This window comes from Numida meleagris, chromosome 1 (genome assembly GCF_002078875.1).
Source record: "Numida meleagris isolate 19003 breed g44 Domestic line chromosome 1, NumMel1.0, whole genome shotgun sequence".
Lineage (NCBI taxonomy): Eukaryota > Metazoa > Chordata > Aves > Galliformes > Numididae > Numida > Numida meleagris.
Window position 1 is genome coordinate 29,950,539 of NC_034409.1, and position 14,441 is coordinate 29,964,979.

A 14,441-nucleotide genomic window follows, 5' to 3' on the forward strand; every position below is an offset into this window, starting at 1 on the left:
CGGGGACATCCCCCGGCCGGGGACGGGAGCCCGGCGCCGAGCGCTCGTCCCCCCGGCTCCTGCGGGAGGGTAAGGGAGGGGGGGGGGCAGGAATTCGGCAGGAATGTCTCCCAGCGACGACCTCGGCGCTCCTGCCGGGAGGAGCCGGAGCCCGAGCCCGAGCCGAGCCGAGCCCCCGAGGGACGCAGCGGCGAATTTCAGCGCCGCGGACACGAGGAGCTGCGTTTCACCGACGGCGCTCTGCCCGTGTTTGTGCTGGAAATAGGTTTCCCACCCCGCCCCGCATTGTGCGCTGCGGGCGGGCTGACCCCGCGGTCCTCCGCGAGCACCCGGGCCGATAACGACGGGAAAGCTATTGTATTAACAAAAGGAACGGAAAGAAAGCGGAGTGCCCCCGCCTTCAGGGACGCCTCAAGCGGGCGCCCGGGAGGAAGGCATCCCGGGGTGACACCGGGCCGCCGTGCTCCGGCGCTGGTGAAGGGGTCACGCCGAGAACCGGCTGCACCCTTCCACGGCGCCGGGCCGAGCAGCCCCCATCTGGCGGCCGGCTGAACATCTGCCCGTTCCATTCCCCGTTCATCAGCAATGGAAGCGTCAGGAATAACGTTTGTTCTTCCCCGCTCCGCGACCGAGTTAACTAACGGCGATTTGCATGCATCGGGCGAGGCCTCGCCCGGCGCGCACCGCGCACAGCAGCCGCTCGCTCCCCGGGGCCGCGGGCGGCACGCACGGCTCCGGGCCCGGTGCAGCCGGGAGAGCTGCCGCCGCCGCCGTGTCAGCCCGCCCGCCCTGCGTGCAAGCGCCTGAGGTGCGCGCACAGTGCGGCCGCGCTGCCGCTCTGCGTTTTCCTGGCTCGAGCACAGAAAATGGCAGTGTTCTGGGCGATGCGCTTCGACAGCATAAGGCCAAAACCTTGTACAACGTGGCCGCAAGGTCTTCCTAAAATTCCTGTTTGCATGAACGAAATGTTTGGTTTTTATTCAAAAGTGCCAGCAGAGACAAACCCAGTACGACTCCTGTTAGACCCGCCACAGCCCGCTGCGAAGTGGTTTCGAGCAGTCAATCGCTTTCAGCTCTTCTTTTAGACTCTCAGATTGCCGTGTTTCAGTGCTGGAGCGCTGGATGGTAATCGGAGCCCTGAATGTTAGGCTAAGGAATCAACTGTCGTAACTCCCCCGGGCATTTGCAAATTTCTTAGCTATCTCTTTTGATTCAGGCTCCTTCCACAGGAGCAACTGCGTTGCTATGGCTTTTTATTTTTTACACAACAAATACGACGGCGTACGCACCTTGTATCTTAAGCATAAACTATGCTACAGAAATTGCCTCAAAAAAAGAAAAAAAAAAGCTAAAAAAAGACAAGCACAAACCTTCTTGCCCTTTAAGGCACGTTCCACATTCTTGGCTCCGGCTGGGTAGAGCTAATTCTTCAAACAACCGGCTGGTTCAGGGGATCTGTAATGGATACGGAGCCGTTTGCCCCAAGGTCTTAGCACAAATTTAGTCTGGGTAACAACTTTCTTCTACCGCTGACCAGGCCACGTGTGTTCTCTGGCCTGCACGAAATTCGCTCCGAGTATCAGCTGGGTTTCACCGTTCGCAATTATCCACCTCACAGAACATCCCTTGAGATAACAGCGGTAATTGCTACCTTTGTTGGCAGTCTCGGAAGAGAGACCAAGGAGCAGGGAATTAATTAACCTCTTGTGCTTTAGACGCAGCTTCCCTGGGTAGGACAGTGGCCAAACACCCACTGCTCAAACCTGATTACTTCTACGGACAAACAGAGGAGCTCACTCTCTACATCAGCACCCTTTAATGATCACCACCTTCACCCCAAGAGTTCTAATTAAGCATCATCTCGTCTGTTCGTTTATTAAAAAAAAAAAAAAAAAAAAAGTGAGTCAGCTCTGAACGGTGAAAGTATGCAGTAAGGTGAATGGAAGCCAGACCAAAAAAAAGAAATCTGTCAAGTTCCAACCCCCCCGCCACAGGCAGGGCCACCAACCTCCAGATCTGGTACTAGACCAGGCTGCCCAGGGCCCCATCCAATCTGGTCCTGAACACCTCCACCTGAGCATCTCTGGGCAGCCCGTTCCAGCACCACACCTCTCTCTCTGTGAAGAACTTCCCCCTGACATCCAAAGGATGAAGGACCATAATGGATCACCAGAGCAAGGTCACCTCTTTGTGCCACTCTGCACCTGCAGCTATAGGTGGAACCTCCATGTGCTCTCCCCACTCAGCTCGGTTTCCTCCTCCCTGCACCACAGGCCCTCTGTGCTGGCTCCCACGTGGACTGGGGGATATGTGCCACAGCAGGACAGGGACATGGCTGAGGGACCATGTCCAAACAGACAGGCAGCTGCACAGCAGCTCCTCGCCACACGCTGCTTGGGGACAACTTGCAAATGGCAGGCCTGTGTGGTAACTGGTGTGCTAAGGCCTCTCGGCTCTGTCACTGCTTGGTTTTGTCTTGTATTTTTCAGGCTGCAAAGAAAGGGCGCAGAGGCAGCACCTCTGATGTCTTCAGGTCTGAATCCTTGCTCATTTTCAAGTAAATGCAGAGAAAGCCATCTCCATAGAAGACAGGCAGGCAAGAGGAGATGTGCAACAGAGAGGGAGAGATACGGGGATGAAATCGAAGCCTGTATGGGAAATGCAACAAATGGAAAAATAAGGAAGAGGGTTTTTTGCCCCGCACAGGTTTGTGACTGAGCTGGGGCGCTCACTTTCCACTCTTCTTTGCTGCATTCAGTGATCTCAGCCTGGGTCCCCCTGCCTGCTTTATCACTGGCAAAGTGGGCACAACGCCCAACGCAACTTTAGAAAGCAAGTGAAAATACCCAATGGAAACCATGAGCATCGGATAACAAATCGTGAGCCAAGCGAGCGTCTCTCGTCAAACCGGACAGAAGCGCGCTCCCGTGCGTTTCCACCCGCTGCAGGATGGCTGCCGGGCACCCGGCGGGAGGCACCCGGGGGGAACCAGCACCCAGCTGCCGCTGGCCTGCGGACGGGCTGGCGTTACACAGCAAGAGGCTTCTTCTATTTCCTCTTCTTAGTGCTCCTACAGTCTGCGACCAAAACGCCTTGTAAAGCCCCGCTTCCACTTTGCTTCAGCAGCAAAGAATGAAAAGTTTCATTAAAATGCCCGTCCTTGTTGGGTCGGGCTAGGACTTGCTCCTGAACCAACAGGTCTGTTGTGGAACCTGGAAACTCTTAACCCCACAGGCTTTTCGGAAGACAGTAACCTGATTTTATCATCACTGCCTCTGTGCAGGTCGCGGTTGCAGGCGGCGTGAGGAACTGCCTGGCCTGACAGCTCTTCAGGTCTTGCCCACGACACCGCTGCAGCCAGTGTCACTCTCCTGGGGTACTGGCCTGCCTCTCGGCTGCATCAGCGTCCCCAGCTAATTGCTGCCCTGTTTCCCAGGCTGTATGAGGCATTACCGAGTGCCTTGCAACAACATGTGCCTGCGATGCTTTGCCTGTACAGAGCTGACGCAGGGTGGAATCACTGCCTGGCTTTTTAATAACACACCGGCACAAACACCGTTGTGCAACATGGAAGGTGTTGCATAGCTGGTGCTAATGCACTGTTTGCTTATTGAGGTACTTTTAAGCCAGCTATTATGCCAAAGCCAATGTGGTTGATGAATGATATCAATCTTATCTGCGTCAAGTTCTATTCTCGGGCCTTGCCTCCAAAGAACCCGTCACAATTCCTCTAAATTGGTTTGGAAACTGATTTAGATTAAAAAAGGAAATGGTATAAACTCTGCGGGGTTCCTCTGCTACATGGTGGCTTATCACAGGAGGCATCTGTGCGAAGAGACAAACTAATATTTTAAAATGAACTTTGGGCTCTTAGTGAGCGTGATTTTGTGCATGAGTAAATGTCAAGCATGGCCTGCTCCTTGAAGCGTGGCCTGCTCCTTGAAGCCAAACTTTGGAGAGAAATAGGTGACTGAGACTAAGTGAAGGCAAAGTTTGATAGGGAGGATTACTACTGCTGCTGCTGCAGCGCTATATCCAGAGAAAACAATTTTAAACGGAAGATGAAGTTTGTAAAGTTCAGTGGTAACCTCCCATTGCTTAGAACTGGGAGGGAGGAAAATCTAGCAGCCACTGAATTAGGAAGCCAGCAGAGTGCTACGTTGCCATTTTCTGAAACCTATATAAAATAGTACACCCCAAACACATGGGACAGAACAATGACTGGATTAACTATTTAGCTTATTTTATTGAACGAAAATCACAGGCCATGCTCAAGGAAGACTGTGATGTAAGGAGAACATAAAAAACATCTGATGGCTAACAACGCATTCGCCCTTTGTTAGCTTTCAGTAAAGCAGCTGCAAGAAAGAAAAAGAGACTGCCAGAGGTATGGGCTGTCAAGACCAAAGGCCGGGCAACTCTACTAGAAGGCAGCACCAAAAAAAGATACGCGTTTCAGTCTTCTGCACAGAAAGATCAACCGGTAAATAATTGGTTGTATTATGGTTAGGCAAAGCTAGGAACAATCCTCTCACTTCTTGCTCAGCAAACTGAACCATCTGTCTCAAAGCCAGGCAGGCTTCTTCCTCAGCAGACAGATAGGCATTGCTCTTCTGTCTAGCCAGTTCATGCTGTTGCTTCTGTTATTGCAGCTTTCTTTTCTTTTTCTTTGTGCTTAAGAAGGCTTCCCATGGGCTAGGCAGGATCCAAGTGATACCCGCTCTACAGACACTAATCCATAGTTGTACAATGAGTTTCCATGCTTTAAGTTCTGGCTGGCTTAAAAATAAGACTAAATCCTCTAGCTAAAGCTCATTCTATGAGAGCCGTGAAGACTTTACCCCTCACTCCCATGTCTTTCTTGAACGTGTTATAAATCTCTGTAAACTGGCACCTTGCTAATAAAAAACAATCCCGGGGTCTTCTTTCCCAGTAGAACTACTGGGATGTAACCCACTGCCCTAAGACAGGCACCAAAATAGCCCCCAGTTTACAGACCTGGCCAAGCAACATTGATATTAAAGGGGGTTTGCCCTTACTGCAAACTTCACCCTACTAACATTAATCTAACTGCATGACCAAGTAGGATATAGGGTAAACACGCAGAGTTTACGCCTGCTTTCTCTTCTCCTAGGAGGATTATGATTCAGCCTGTTTACTGGGAAACTCAAACGGGCTTTTCGCTTAATTATGAGGACTGCTGATTTAGGAGGTTATGTCCTTTTTCTTTCTTTTTTTTTTTCTTTTTTTTTTTTTTCCCTCTGAAGTGCAATTAGTTCTTTCCCAGAACTGGTTTATTGCAGGACAAGTTGAGCACAATTGTCAGCATAAGGGAGGGATAGGAGGTCAGCAGAGGGATGGTCCTGGTCAGTAGCTAGCTATTATAACCACACTGATACATCAACACCACATCAAACAGAAGCCAGGTAAGATAGCTTCACCAGCATTTCTCTCCGCCAAGTTCCACTGCGATTATGGATACACAGGTATGAACTGAAGAGAACAAAATAGCCAAAGAATAGCCAAGAAGAGCCACCACATCAGTTAAAAAAAACGAACAAGCTCACCCAGACCTAGTAGAGACATAGTTGAAAGGCATTAGAAAGAGTCATATTTCTTCTCCGAGTATTCCCTTCTCCACATTGCTAGATCAGGTGGTGGAGACATAAAAGCACTCTTCCCTCTCTTCATGTAGATTACACTCAAAGTTCAAGTCCAAGATGTCTGTTCAAGATGTGAGTTACACCTGGTTTTCTGCAGGATAATAGTGAAGATTTCAGTTAAACAAATACTCAAATAGAAATCAAGTTAATTATGTTCTTTTGCTAGCAGCAATTAGATTTTCCACATAAACTAGAAGGTATTTAATTGTGTAACTACGATAGGGTAAATTATCTTAGGTCCCCTAAATATCAAGCTTCACTTCATCCACCAACACAGCATTAATACAGGCAGGACTGGAGTCTCCAATACACGTGCCCTTAACCGTACTCACAGAAAGATTTGCACAGTCTTGAGAATATATAGGCATATATTCAGAATAACCATTTTATTCACAGTCATGAAAATCCTTGTGTAGGTGGTATCCAGTAAAGTCAAGATTGTTTTAAGAACACTCAGCAGGTACCCTTGACACGAGTGACCTTTGTACAAGCATCCATTTATTCTTAAGTCCTTCTGGTACTGTCAGCTGCTGAAACAGCAACTGTTTGATATTACCTGACACTTGATAGTTTGCTGGAAGCCACCTAGCTTTAAGCTACACCCACCTGGACGTGTCAACATGTCCCAGCTTTTCTTTCTAACCAGCTTACTTAGGAAGGTGGATTCCTTTGGACACACAGCCATGAAGTAGGAATGCCTAGCTTAAAAAGAATACTAGAATGTAACAGAAGTGAGCAAATGGCAATGCAAGCTATGGCCACGGACAATGCACGCTTCTAGAATAGGCAGTAACCCCCACCCCCATTTAAAAAATATATTTACACTCAGTCACTATGAAGTGAAGGATTGCTATGAGTCAGAGGTGGAGGGAATCTGTTCAAGTGTCAAGACACTTTCTCAGAGATAGTTCAAGATTAATTTCTTCAATTCAGCAGTTTCTAAGGAAGAAATTCAATCACTTTCAAGGTGAGATAGCAGAAAAAATATGCAACCTACCCGTTACATAATGCTTCAGTATCTTTTAAACAGGTTTTGAAAGAAAGCATTTGAGATAGCAATATGAATTCAAGGCAAAACACAACATTGAGACAAACAAGGTTTATTAAGTACAACCTCTGAGTGTCACATCTGCCGTATATGACACCAGATCTACCTGACAGGTGATTTGTCAAGACAACGTTTTTACAGGTCTGAGAATTAGCAACTGTCATGTTCTGGGGCTATACAAAGTCTTGAGCGTATGTCTGTATGTTTAGAGTTAGCTTTTGACAATTTAGTACCTTTAAACTCGAATATAGTCCCTGACTTGCTTTCTTGCCTACAACAATTATTGCTGAGACAAGTTGAACTCCCAGCCAATTAGTAAGCAGAAGAAAGATGAGAATAAACATTTCACAACAGCCGTATACACAGCTCTCCAACTTGATGTAATCTTTGGATTTTTGTGTTACACACAGGCATCCCTCCCTCCTCAGTCATCATCTACTTTCTCTTCAGCAGTACTCCTTCATAATTCTCCTTCCCTCATACACAGAAGTAATGAGTCAGTGATAATTACATTGTTTTTGTAAATGCAATATATTGACAGCCATCCTGGACCTTTCTTCCAGCATTGCAACGAGAGCTCTAGTCTTCTGAAGGTACTCTGAAATCTGCACCAGGTGATTTTTAAAGCAAGAAACACTTTTTTTCCAACAAAGAGCAGGGGTGGAGGTGGTTCAGGATCACTTTTTAGGTTTGGACAGTTGGCAGATGTCCCATACACACTTCCTGAAAGGCAGAAGCTCCATTTCCAGAAATAGGACTTTAAGATAATTCATTAAACAGAATAAGACATTAAGAAAAAAAAAAAGTTTTTTTAAAAAAGGCAAACTAGTTACACTAGCTACAATTCCATTAATAAGAATTCAGTTACTGAATGAGGAATCCAGACCTTGTTTTGAGTACTCCAACTGCTTTCTAAACAAACTTGGGTGCCATTAGATTAGGAAGTCCATACTCAAACAACTCCTGGCATGCTGATCAGAGAATCTCTAAAAATTTGGCAAGACCAAGTTACCATTGCAAAGGCCCAGAGAGTTCCCTGCTCAGTGGGAGTAAAACCGCACCCCGCAGAATTTTCTGTATTTAGTTCACACTACATCAAAACACAGAAAATACCAAGAGCCCACACCAACCCGGGCTGACACTGTGTTAAGACCACAGAGCCTTGAGGGATACTCACCTACCTCTTCTAGATGAGACCTGGATTTACTTCTTCATTATACATCACACTAGGAAGACTAGAGAACATCTGCGTAGCCAAAACTAGCTTGTAGTACAGCATAGCTTCAGAAGTGTGCTCTTGGCACTGTCCAAAGCACCCCAGTAGATGACAACTTGTTACAAATGCAGCTCGATACCATTACACTACACCACCATAGCTGAGTACTTCTTGAAGGCATGAGTGATCAAGTGGCACCAGCTGCGCCACTGAGATGACACACATACAAGGGGAGCGACAGATTTCATTAACAAGGAACAGGAAGAATGCCTGGGAGACTTAGAAGAGGGTGGGTAGCACTCTACAGTTTGGATGCTAAAATAAGACCTTTGTACCTAACTACGATCTTATTACTCAGCTGCCACAACTGCAATGGACAGGTTGCCTCCTCTTGATTTCTCTTTGATCTACAGAAGACATTGGAGCTAACACAGTAAGGGCAAGAAGTTGAATCAATACGCTGATCCTCCCAGCAGTGGATTTCAACAGAGATCCGTTACCGCACAGTGAAAATGACTGAGGTAGGTTCAGGAGATGCAATTATCTGTAGCTTTTCCTCATTAAGCCTTGCAACTCTCTCAGTGAGAATTTAAGAACATACATACTTCAACTTCTGTGTGAAGTTATTAACTTCACAGGAGACAAACAGCGCAACAAGCCATTCACATTTTGCACTATCAACGACTAAATGTCGAAGAGCAAGTTTTTGGATCCAGTTATTGCATATAATTATACCCATCTCTATGAATAAATGAAAACTGGTTTGCATTTCTTCCCTGATCATTAGCCTCATTTGCATAAATGTTATGAGGCCAGTTCTTCATCTATTAGCGTGAATTAAGTGATACCCTGCTGCGCACAGGACTGTTCAGACATGCTGACTGCAGAGCAGCTGCTCCCTTCTTTTGGTATTGAATGCTGATTAGCATCATGGTGCACGACACGCTGCAGGGCGTATCATGTGTCACGCTATAGAATACAACATTTGGTGAGAGTCCAAAGCAAATCCCATCATTTAGAAGGCCAATCTCTGCCCTGAACAACAGGGTGATAATTAAGCACATGGTCTGTCTCAGCAAAGACTGAACCACTTGAACAGTGAGCATTAGCTTTTTTGGGACAACACTGACTACCTGAGGTCGAGCTCTACATTTTTTTAGTTACTGTAAGCAAGTGTATCCACTACCACCTCATCAAATCAATTCACTGTTTTCCAGCACAGCACTTGCACATTATCTTTTCAATTCTGATCTGCAAGACAGAATTAGTCTATATAGACTTAATAAGTCTATAGAGCAGATTTAATAAAAGACACAGCAGCTATGAACAGAGTGAATTATACAAATTTAAATGCCAGAATGTGGATCAAGATTTAGTATCACTTCGGTGTGACTCTTAATAGATCTTCAGCAGAACCAATAAATTCTTTGTCAGCTTTCCTCATGTGAAAGATGGGGCAACGCTACCTTGTCTTGCAGAGATTCATTATTGGAAGACAACTCTGACAATACTGTCAAATAGTGCATCACGATATTACAAGCAGCATTTCACTACTTACACAATATTAAATGGAGGCAGGAAAAGCTTTTCCCAATGACAGTGGAGCAATTAATATTACACCATCCAAATTGCTGGGGGAAACTGTTTTTGGTTTCTTTCAGGGGTTTGGATTTTTGTGTGCGCTTTCTTTATTCCACATGAAAACATGTTTTAGGATTAAGCGGAAACAATACGGAAATGCTTTCAGCACTGCTGCCTCAACTTATCCACAAAGCAGCATCTATTAGACATCAGTAAAGACAGGTCATTTTTGTTCTGAGTGTCTGGAACTCAGTAAAGATTTGAGCATGCGCATTTCTTCTCCAGAAGACAAATGCAGCATCAGACTCCAGTTTTCCAGCTATCACGTTTTGCTGTGCCTGGCTCTCACTTGCTGCTGGGGCCTGCTGAAAGCAAAACAGCAGAATCCCAAGTTTGATCCCTGGAAATGATTTAACTAGCGTCACAGTTACACATCTGTTTCAAAGAGCAGAGCTAACAGAACCCCCATACAAGAGATGCTGGAAGAAATTAGAGGGACATCATTAATCAGGAGAACAATGACAACGCATAGAACAACCCACAGCTTTTTCTGTGCTGGTCACAATAAGGTCGCTTTGTGGAAGGACACTGTAGCACAGTAAAAAGGGGGCAAAGAGCCTTCAGCAGCCTGTGCGGCACAGGAGAACACTCACGCTGATTATGGATCAGGAGAACCTACTGGACATCTGCCATGAGCCCTCAGTGAGACTCACTGCAGTAGCTCCGTCCTTTGGGGCAGCCTACCACGACAGCCAAGGGGCATTTAGAGTCGCTCAGCTCTCCTTTGATAGGAAGGACACTGAACTGTTCCTGAACAGGGCCAAGACACAAGCCTAGCGGTCGCCTACCCTGCTTCACAGGTGTACACTGCACAGCATGTTTTTGACTATCACTCCTGGACATGGCATGTAGGATATGGGAAAGCCATGGGCTGCTCTACTACACGAGGCAAAAAGCACAGAGCTGTGTTTGACTTTCCCCAGCCTCCACAGTCCTCCAGCACTGGCTCAGAGAGGCTTTTAGCCGTGCAGCATACGTATATGCCTTCATGTAGTATCCCAGTGCGTGCAACATCGCGGGTTCCTGATGCAAGAGTATGACTCAGATTGGCCAACGCAGTATTTCAGGCACATTGAACAGAAAAAAAAAAAAAAAAAGACAACAGGCCAAAGAGGAATAACGTCTCTATTAAAAGTGCAGTGGGGTGCAGAGTGCAGGGCAATGCAACACAGGTTTGGCCGCTCCGACTACTGGGCTCAGAGAACCGTGCTGTTAAATGAAACACAGCCCAGGCAGATGGTGCCTCAGGATTCTGAGAAGTACCACCTTTTTCAAACCCCTATAACATGTATAAGAGCAGAGTAACTGCTGCCTCTCTCATTTTTTAGGTTTACATCTCTCAATTTTTTGGCTTACAAAAGTTTCTTGACAGAATTTTGAAATATGGCTTAATCCAACCTTAATGCTGGAAGTCATTATTACAAACATCAATGCGAAATGTCCGTGTTATAAAACACTAAAACAGTCTTCTATTATCTAGAAACTCTTTGATAGAAATGAATGCAATTTTTAATAAAAACACTACTAAGCCATGCAGATTTGAAAAACAAAATAAAAAATAATTCCAAAAAATCCCCAACACCGTTACAAGACTGAAAAGAAAACATAATTGGAGAGATTTTAAACAGCTTTTTGGAGTTAGGATGAATTTTTTTTTAACGTGTCTTACACATAAATGAACTTGAGTAAACACAAAGAAGCAAAAAGACTTTCTGTGTCACTCACACAGACATTAATCTCATAGAATACTGCTGTTTTCAATCATGTTAAGCAGTGTTAATTTTTCCTCATTATCAGTAAAACAAAATAAGTACATGCTGGGGATAAAGAAACAGCTTTGTTTATCCTCAAAATCATGTGCTTACCAGAACTAAAGCATGTATTTGCCATATGTTAGCCCCTGCCCCCCTTCTTTAAATTACATATTCATTAATATAGCACAGTGGTGCTATATAGTTAGCAGGGAACAGAGCACATTTTAAAGAGCAATTAAGTGGGATAAAACTACTCGAGAGGTTTTTCACCACCACTATCTCAGGGAGGCCAAAGGGGAAACCTGACACTGAGAAATGTCAGCCTGAACTTGATGAATTTTTACTCAGAGCAACATTCCCCCCCAACAACGTTCCCTTCCCACGCTGCTTCGCAACACCATCCCTTAGAGCTTCCTTTTATTCTGTGAAAGAATGGATCCGTTTGGATCAATGTATTTAATAGAGCCATATCTTCTGTTATTGTTTCAAGCTTCAAAACTCAAACCATCTGTAATCTGTGCACTGCCTGCCAGAGAGGGCTGTTTTGCCAAACAGCTTGCACGTGCTGACTCCAGCAGTCCCGGTCTCAGACACACCACGACAATTCAAACACTCCCTTTGGAGAACAGCAGCCTTGGCATAGCACCCAGGCCTCAGCTTCCTGGGCTGGTGGGTCCAAGGCACACGGCAAGCCTCAGCACCAGGTCAAGTCTGAACTCCTTTGCTTCGCTCTTTTGGTACTGGGATCTGAGACTAAAAGTCTAATGGCTCTGTTTTATGGCTTAGAAAGGAGAGCCTCAGAGAGCATGATCCCTGCTTTAAACGAAAGCAGATTCTCTCTGCTGATACAGAAGAAACACAGTGCTTAGCAGCGTTCTGCTTGCAAACATTATGCTGTTAAGAGATTATATTTTTATAGACAAATGAATCTGTGAGGTTTAATGTAGAAGAGAACCTTCTACAGTTTTCTGTACAGAAAACAGAAGCTTGTTAAATATTTCCCAGCCTTTTTTTTTTTTTTTAATAGATAAGAGTGAAAAAACTTTTTATCTGTCTTTCAACAATAGTACCAATATCCTTGCTACTCCTCTGTTCCCTTGGGATTTCGGAAGCCCAGCCTTTCACAAGTTTGGCTCTTAAATCAACATACGTTTGTTATTTAGGTTATATTGTCATTGCTTCCTTTCTGGTCCTGTAAGAGCCAGGCATGACGTGGCTGTTTCTTCCCAGCCTGCAAGCAGCATCTTTAAAATGTGACTATTGTGCTATCCACACCCCTAGAAGAGCTAAGGAGAAAATGCTTTTGCTGCATAGAAAGACTGGCAATTCTAAACACGCTGCAATAAAAAGCCAGACCAGATAAAAATTCCATTACGTGCTTATCTGGAGTGATTCTTCCCAGTTCAAAGGGTCAATTTCACAGCGGGGCACCAGCGCTTATCAGCCAGCTCCGCTGAGCCTTTCACTTGCAAAGAGAAGTGTTGCCTCCAACCGGCATGACAACGGCACTATTAAGCAGGCACTTCAAAGATATAGATGTTGTAAACGCTTTGATTTTGGCCAGTGCTCTATGCCAGCGCTGTCCGACGGACTTTTTCATGCAGAGGTCGGATTCTTCAATAGGGAACCGAAAAGTAGGGAATAAAGACTTGTGAAGTGCAGCAAACCCATCCCATGCCTCTATACTAAATCAGCTCTCCGTGTTTTCCCAGGTGCAGCTGCTGAACACTGCAGAGATCCTGACCACGTTTCTTTTTTTGGCTCTCTCTGGACTTCTCTACCAGCTCATCTGGAACTGGTCAAAATACCTGATATGTCTGTATGTAATCAATGCCGTGCCCCTAAACCTGGGGCTGCCAGGTACACTGTGAGAGGAAGATGGGTCTGTGGCATCTCCCCCTCACCTCACTGGTGCGTGCTCCAGCCTCGGCCTATGCCCAGCGCGCTGTGTGTCTCTGCTGCCAGCTCAGCCACCCTTCAGGGAGCTCAGTGACAGCCACAACAGCTGTGAGAGGCATTACACAAACGGTTCAGACCAGCAGTGCTTTAAACTTAAAGCCTGTACGTGACCACAAAACAAAGATACTGTATAAGGAAGTTCACCTAACCTGCAGTAACAGGGTGCCAAAGCCAGGGAATGTGCTGCTATCCCACAAGCCTGCTGCTCTCCTTCCAGCAGGAGAAAACACAGGGACAACAGCAGCACCACTGAGAACTGGCAGGACGGGGCATTCAGCTGAGTAGATCTGCTGATAGCTGCCTGTCCCACAGGCTGCACAGGCCGCAGAGCCAGCCCTCCCTCTGCTGATTAGGGACACAGGGTTTGGTTGCTCTCTTGCTACGTGGAGTGAACTTGAGAAGACCAGGCCTGGTCAGCACCGAGCGGCTGGCCACTCCCTAGTTACCACGGGAGCACCTGATACAGATCGTACACCTTAAGGAGCGTACGTGGTCATCTGGCACCTGCCGATCTGCATCAGGGCTGGATGTATGCACCTTTATCTAGACCTGAGATGACCGCCAGCCTCGCCCCTTTTCCAGCATTTGATCCGTGACCTTTTCTTGCCCATAAACCATGTGTTTTCAGTGAAACTCCCCTGGCCTGAGAGCAAGAAGTCTGCACATTATCTATCTTTTAAAATTCCTTTTCACTCAGTTCTCTCCCCACTTTTCTTTGGAGAAACGTCTCAGAGCTCCAGCCTTACTTTTCCAGGCCAACCATCTGCTTGGCCAGAGCAGCATCCTTTGGACAGAGCCCGGCGGTCTCCGTAGGCCATCTGCAGTGGAGCTCCCTCAACTTGTTAGCTCCCAGCCCTGGGGACGCCCCTAAAAGATATGCCAGGAAAGATTGCAACAGCAAGGAGCTTCATTTTCACATGAATCAGGACACCACAGGAAGCTTTCCAGCCCCAAACATTTCCTGTCTGATCAGCAGGCCACAGTTTACACATAGGAGCAAACACGTGACCCAGAGCAAATCAAGGCCATCTACTGTAAAGCACTGGTTGAAAACCCACACAGAGCATGATTAAATTACGCTTTAATTCTAGAAAGCAGCTTAAACTCAGCTAGGGGTTAGTTTCCATCTTTACTGGAGGTCTGCTCTGATTTTGCCTAGT

The 14,441-nt window shown here is 46.2% G+C and overlaps 1 protein-coding gene across 1 annotated transcript in view; it reads right to left on the reverse strand.

The window, feature by feature from the left end:
• Nucleotides 1-14,441, reverse strand: part of PRICKLE1 (prickle planar cell polarity protein 1) — a 61,391-nt gene that overhangs the window by 15,353 nt on the left and 31,597 nt on the right. The gene's annotated exons all lie outside the window — the stretch shown is intronic.